The following is a 7,901-nucleotide window of genomic DNA, read 5'->3' as shown; positions in this document are numbered from 1 at the left end:
CTTCTTTAACAAAACAATTTAAATGAGCTGCTTTATGTGGGGAGGAATGAAGGAATAATCTTTAAAACTTATATCCACAACTTATTAACAAAGAAAGAACGTCAAGGATAAGTCAATATATGTGATATCACCCATTCGTTTGTGTTTCACTTATATTTTTTTAATACAGTCAGCCCCCCCAATAACACCGTTGATTATTCCGTTTTATATGAATTCCATGTTGTACGAGTCACTTAGATTTTACAAATACATGTGCCGGGCTGCGAACAACTCAGGTATTTATAAAATCTAAGTGACTCGTACAACATGGAATTCATATAAAATGGAATTATCAACAGTATTATAGGAGAAACGACTGTATATACGAGGCACTAAGAAGCTTTATCTAACCGTTGCAACGATCAGACTTTAGGGGTGTAGTAGCGCCCCTGCCGGCTACCGCCAGAAACCGTTTTGTCCCCCAGCACATTCTTGAAATGCCATAGCCTCTATTATCTCGTAAGCAACGGTTACTTTATAACGTCACAGACACCATTCCTAAACGTCCTTTTTCCTCGTAATGAAATAAGGCAAATCAAATTATCGCATTCTCTTACTGTCAAAAGACGCGAACGTATTTTTAAATAAAGTCGCTCTTAAATGAAACAAATATACGCAAGTACGAAACAGTTCGTACGCATTTTACCATACGATTCTGCGTGCGAAATGACGTCAGAATACGTCTAAATATTTCCATTAATAAGGCTAAGATATTTTTATGGGATGGAAAACGTTCGCTTCAGTCTAACCAGAAACCATTNATGGGGGGGGGCATGATTTTGTTCACCCTGTTTGAAGCCTAATAATTTTTGTGATCAGAGTGGTCAGAATCGGAGTCAGATGGTTTAACACGGGAGTTAATTATTAAGCGTGAAAGTGGTTGAACTAAATCGTGTCGGCATCACGATCAAGCGAACTCATTTCATAAATTCTGTTTCGCACATAAAACTAATTCAGAAATAATTTACAAGCAGTTTTACACAGTTTTTTTTAACAATTCACTCTTTACCATAAGTACTGTTAATAATGTAAGATTCACTAAAACTTAATATCATTTAATGTTTATTTACCCACTGAAAGATATGTGCCATACAAACGATTATGTAGCGCATACAGCTGCTAGCAAAATAAGCGTCAGGTGACAAGAATTGACAAACGAAATGAAACACGGGGATACCCCGAGCATAAATCGTAAACACCATGAATCACGAAAGTAACAAAACCGCCCGTTCAAGTGAGTTTTCTAAGCGCGAGGAACAGGATTCAAATAGTAATAAATTTTTCAAATATGTTTTACAGTCAAATTACAAAAAATATTATTATTCACTGATAAATAAATAAATTAATTTTGATATCGTTAATCTTACCTTTTATACGAATGTGAGATTGAATAAATCTAAATGAGAAATTTTATTTAGGCACTTATTAATAATAATATATACTGTACTATGAATTAACCTAATTTATTTTATTGTTATAACTAATAGCTAAGGATAAAATAAAAAGTTTTAAATATCAACTTTTTTCTACCCGGGTTGTTGCGCGAGGCCCCGGGCGATTGCCCTACTCGCCACCCCCTAAGGCCGCCTTTGAATATAAGGTTACCTCATGTTTGTTAATATAAACACACAAGCATGTAGAAATAAAAATACAAAAATGTAAACAAAGGAAACTTTATATGAACGTAACATCACTTACGCAACGTTTAGAACACTCGTAATTATTTCTGTCAATAAATTATTGTTTGTTTAAAAATATATAATATATAAGGTTTTTTGATTCGGCCGTTTTAACACACGTGCGAAAATTGTCGCGCAAACCGCATTATGGCAAGGATCGCGCACCCTGCTCTCTATTGGCCCGCTGTCACTACGCTTAGCCAATCACGTTAATTCTTGACTGTTGTAGAGGGCAGACCGAGCGTCATGGCGGTATAAGTGATGATATCAAATGTGGATAACAATGAAATGACCTACACGAGTAAATAACGTTAAAAGAACAGAAAATGTGAAAATAAATGTGAAATTGAGTCATAATCGAACAAGTACCAGGCAGCTTATTGGCGCGAAACTTAAGGTCGTCAATGGCAAATAAGTGTTCTCATAGACTTCGGTAAGCTAAATGCTTGATATGAAAGTCACTTAAGCTATTTATAAATTAAAAATATATCTACGCATTTATTACTTATTATAAAATGAGAATTACGTTGACAACATTTATCAATAATATGATTGAATTTTGTCTTAATTTTATAACCAATCGTGCTTTAAAAAAATAATTATAAATTTGTTACATTATACTGTATTATTATGTTCTTTATTATACTTTACATTTTTTTGGTGTTATTGCATCGCTTTACGAAGTGGTATATACGTAATTGCATCAGTTATAGTACCTATTTAATTAATTTCAATCGCGACGGCGAATGATACGGATGCTTGTTTCTTTTAAACTATTTGATGAAAACGTTATATAAAATTGGGTTTGCGTAATCGTCCGAAATTATTATGATGTTTTGACTGGAAATCACTGGATTTATGCAATTTTAGTTTAATTAATGTCGTATAAAACTGACTGCTCGTACGAGTTTGCTTAAAACACGCGACTCGAAAAACCCCAAAATGGCTGCTCGAGAAGTAGATCACGCGTGTCCTGACCTTTTCATATAGACCTTGGAGGAAAGTAGTTCGGCTGCTTATCCACTACTGGTCCAGATTCTATTAATCTTGTCGCGAAACGAGTCGGCGACGACGTTTTAGGAGCTCCTTTATACGAATGTTGCTACAATTTTTTCGCTACGTTATAGGAACGCACGTTATAGGGGAGTCGACTGTACTAAAGTAACTAATACAATAACGATGTAAATAATGTAATGAAATAAAAAGTAATATATGAAAAATAAAATAAATACACAGAAAGTGCTACTAAGTATAAGAGCAGGTGCGAGCTAAGAATTTTTTGCATTAGTTTTTCTTTTATGTAGAACTTCCATGCGGAAGCTAATTCATCCGTATCCATGGCGTTAATATAACCATCTTTTAATTTACTTTTATATACTTCGATTTTTCTTTTTACTTCGTGCATTGCCAATAATGTAGACCGCATTGTCCTGAGGATAGTCGCTTCATTCCATTTAACCACAGAGTCCTCTACTTGTGCCATACAGGATAATACTGTGTTCTAGTGCTCTTTGTTAAATCTATTAAGTTCTTTGATCGTGTCCAGTACATTAGAGCGATGCGAATACGCTCTTCTGATGAGTGCTCGAAAGGCGGGACAGTTTATATCCATACCCGTTCGAGTTAGTGGGAATGTATAGTGGACTGTGTTGATTTTACATAGATACCTGTTATTATACCATCTCCTTTCAATTTGGATGTCGATATCCAAAAAGTGTATCTGTTCACAGTGGCGTAGCCAGCATGGGTGGCACCCGGTGCGGATATCGCTGTGTCACCCCAAGAATGAAAACTGTTAAAATTAATAAAAATCCGATAAACGTAAAGTATGATTTTATTTAATTAATACAAATAAGAGTCATTAATTATCAAGTTAATATATTATGATAAAAATAGTACAGTTTTATTAAACATTCTTTCACATTGATGTATGAAAGTGAAAGTTGTGTACGGCAAAAGATGAATGAGAGTAGAATTAATATACTCTCATATACATATGTACAAACACTTAAAAGCTCTTCTTTCTAGCTTTAACAGCTGCAAACTCGGAAATCACATTTTCAAAATTTATAATTTTGTGTTGGCTCGTGTTCTATTGTTAATATGCCAAGATCGTTAAGTCTCATTTGGGACATTGCTGCCCGCAAGTTATTTTTAATTAATTTTAGTTTTCTGAAACTCTTCTTACAGGAAGCAACTGATTCGCAAATTGTCAGAAATAACTTTAGTGCGACCATAAGATTTGGAGGAGATTCTGTAAAATTATTTAATATAGATAACTTGGTTAAAATGGCTTCAAGTCTAAGTGATTTATCGTTGAAAAACATTGTGATGGTTTTGTGACAATGCCCTATGCTTCGGCACCACGGGACCGAACAGTCGACATCGCGTCGGCGAAGACCGCAATGACAAATTCGTCAGGAATGACACAACTGTGTCTTTGCAAACAGACACAGAAACCGTTTCGTTCTCGCGCGAGCGGTCGCGTACGTAGCTTAGATTTGAAATGGGGACGGAAGGAGGATTCCGGAGGAAGTGCTCACCACAAGGCTATTCATTTATCAAATACATTTATTCAGGAAGGCTATTTACAGGGTTGCTTATCGGCTATGTTGCGACAGCTTTGGCGATAAATTCCAAAGCCGCCACAAGGGGGAATCCCTGAACTGAACAAACTAGAGCCCTATATAAACAGAGTATGGCCACTCTAACGCGCGGATGCCATCTTGAGGCCAAAGTTGCAGTGTCATACCACTGGTTTAGCATTTAAATGAGCAATGTTAGTTAAAAACAGAAATCAGATTCAAAAAGAAATTATATTAAGTTAAACATTTTTAGAAATAATAATTTTTAATTATGTTGGGAATAATTGTAGTTTATAAGTGATGGATAAAATATATAACAATAACAGGGCTAGAAGCAAAACAGTGAAAATATTAAAAAATTATATTTAGTGGATCACATTTATTCACAGCACTATTACAATTTAAATAATATAAAAAATTGCATTTAAATTTAAAAATTATTAAAAAAAATCAATAAAGTTTATTTTTAAATAAGAAAAACTCAAGTAACATAGTAACAAATTAGTAACATAGTGTTATCTGCATTCCTTGCAAGGAATGTAGATAATCACTAAATATCAATCATTTATTAAGAAAAAGGGTAATTTCCCTGTTTACAGGGGGTGGTACATTTGTTAATGAAAGGGTTACAAAAAACTTGGAACAGTTTCCAAATTATTATTAGACTTATACTCTTATTTGACAATTGATTTCAAATATACACATTTTAAATAATCACAATCAGTAACGTCAAAGATGACAATACAGAAAATGTTAACATTTCTGTAATCTTGATGAAAGTTATATAGTTTATATGTCTTTTTTATTGAGATTATTTATGTTCATTCTAAATTCAAGGAGAGAACCGCAATGGAATATCCGTTTAATATCAAGTGAATCACACAAACTTGCTAAACCTTGACAGTTCTGTAATAGGTGAAAAATCGAGAGACTCGGAATTACACCAGGTGCATTGAGTATTCGAAAATGAATATAACTGTTTTCGATGCAGATAGCTCAATTACATCTTAATAAATATTCTATCTTTTCACATTAAAATTAATTGATTTAGTTATATACGGTTATAAAGATGGATTAATATTAGTATTTCTTCAAAGAATATTAGATAAAATTTGAAACAAGTCTTTGTTTAGTAATATAAATTAAACGAAAGTAATCAACACTCGTGTTTCCTGCAAGTAAACGAAGTGTGCAACAAAAGTCACCCATAATCACTAAATATTGTTTATTCATAGCCTGATCTTCCACATGCAGATTTTAACTGCAGAGCTTTTCTTATCGTATTATTTTGCCATTTTATTCCCCGTGTTGACACGTTTCTAAGGGTTTTCATTTGATCAGTATTGAAAATTAATTTTATGTTTATGTTCGTAGAGATCCTTCTTACTTTTCTGCACTCTTTTAAGTCTATGTAACGCATTATGCGATTGAGATTTCAGTTCATTAATCTGTTTTGATTTTGGTGACAGTGGCTGACTAACAAGATTACTGGAGTCCCGAAATACTGGACCAGATGTCTCATTATCTTTATCTCCATTCGTGCTTTTACAGTCATCACCATTTTCTTCAAAAAGAAACAAAGTATGCAATATTAAAAAATATAATATTTAATAAGAATATTTTAAATTTATATTATAAATATACCTGTTACTGGGCTGCATAGACGTCATAGGAGATAAATTTGTAGCACAACTGTGGTCCAAGGTCGGATCTATACGCTCACAATTGTTTCTATGTCCTGTTTTTGGTCCAGAGCATCTTCTCTTAGGTGCGGGTCTGCGAGAAAAAAAAGTGTAGGCACGGCATCACGCTTCAGTAATCTTCTTCCATCCTTCCTGTGATTCTCATACTGATCTTTCTCAGAATGAGCCTATGAGAGTTAATTGTAAATATTTACATTTCACTAAGCCAATAATCTTATAAAGGCTAAAATGTAACAGACTTAATACACTTTAGCCTTAGTTTATTAATGTGCAATGTACCATTAGATAGGTAGGCAGAAAGAAGTCCTTTCTCATAAAAATTCAGATATTTACCTCACAAAGTACTGCATGTTTTCCAGGAATCCATAATTTCTCGTTTTCATCCAGCCTATTTACTTTAATCGCCCATGTTTTTTTTTTCTAGCTTCATCACTAGGAAATCGATGCAGTTTGAATTTAGGAGCTCCATTTGAGTAATTAACAACTGAACAACCCGGCATGATCTATTTTTATATGGTAGCTTTAAGAGCGATATAGATGGCAGATCTAAAGGCTAAAATAATGATTTCTAACCTCAGTATAGCGAAGTAAGAACTAACTCGATGTTTAGAATCTATTTTAGATCGAAATTACCTAGTATATAAAGTTTCCAATTCTGTTATTTATCGTAATAAATAGCTAATTGACATTCACTTGTCATAAGCGGATCGGAAGCTGGCCTCATAATGGCGTCCATAAACCACGTGATCGGCAGTATCCAATCATATATTGACCCCCCAGTTCACCATACTCTGTTTATAGAGAACTCTAGAACAAACCTGACCTATGAAATCACACATTCTTGTTGGATTTGGACCTCTCCAGACGCGTGTAGTATCGTTCTGTGTTTTAACCTGTACAGTCGCGCCATAATTCATATATAGAATAAATGTTAATCTTTTATTGTATGTGGCCCTGTTTGTAATGATTAATTTCACACGAACTCGTGACCACAGGCTACTTATTAATAAGGAGTTTAAAGGAATCTTAGCAGTCGAGAGAATTTACAAAATATTCGCGCGACGATGTAGGAATCTTCGTTGAGATTAGATTTTCAAGAGTTAGTTCGGGTTAAATTCAGGTGATTAAGATGTAGATCCAGGTAGAGTTCCGATGTTAATCCATGTGGAGTTCAAGTGATAATCCAGATTTAGAGTTAGGAAACGGCGGTGGTGGGACACACACACATACGTACACACACAAGAAGGTTCACGACTGAGGACGGAAAAGCTTCTCCTCGGATATTCCCATTACAGTCGATCCCCCTATAACACTGTTGATTATTCCGTTTTATATGAATTTCATGTCGTATGAGTCACTAGATTTTACAAATACCTGAGCCGGCTACAGCCCGGGTCGACTTGTATATAAGTTAAGTCAGCGCTGTCCAACTTATCATAGGCCGCGGGCCATATTTTCTTCACCAAACATTTCGGGGGCCAAGAAGGTTGCTGCTGTATTCAGCCAGGTTAAGTGAAGTTACGCAAACTAACCAGTACCTACTTTAAATTCAAATTAGATTTAAATTTTCACATAGTAAAATAATTTTAATATTAATAATGTGACCGTAGGGTCAATGTCTCGTTGACACCACGTCAGGAGACCTAAATCTGACACTACCTATGGAACCTTTATGGACCCATAGGTGGTTATTCCATGGCCTGTAACACTTTGGAACAAAATCTCTCCTTTTTTTCCAATTAAGTTCTACGCCAGCCACCTTGTGAACCAATGATCGGGATAGAAGCGTGACTTTAGACCCTGTATCTAAAGCCAGTCGAGCCGTATATCCGTCGATTTTACACAATAAACTAGGTTCAGAATCCCGGCCTAGTGCTCGGATTCCTCCTTTACCT

This window comes from Centruroides sculpturatus, unplaced genomic scaffold, assembly GCF_000671375.1.
Source record: "Centruroides sculpturatus isolate CEXI.00-Female unplaced genomic scaffold, Cexi_2.0 scaffold174, whole genome shotgun sequence".
Classification (NCBI taxonomy): domain Eukaryota; kingdom Metazoa; phylum Arthropoda; class Arachnida; order Scorpiones; family Buthidae; genus Centruroides; species Centruroides sculpturatus.
Note: the sequence above shows the minus strand (reverse complement) of the source record.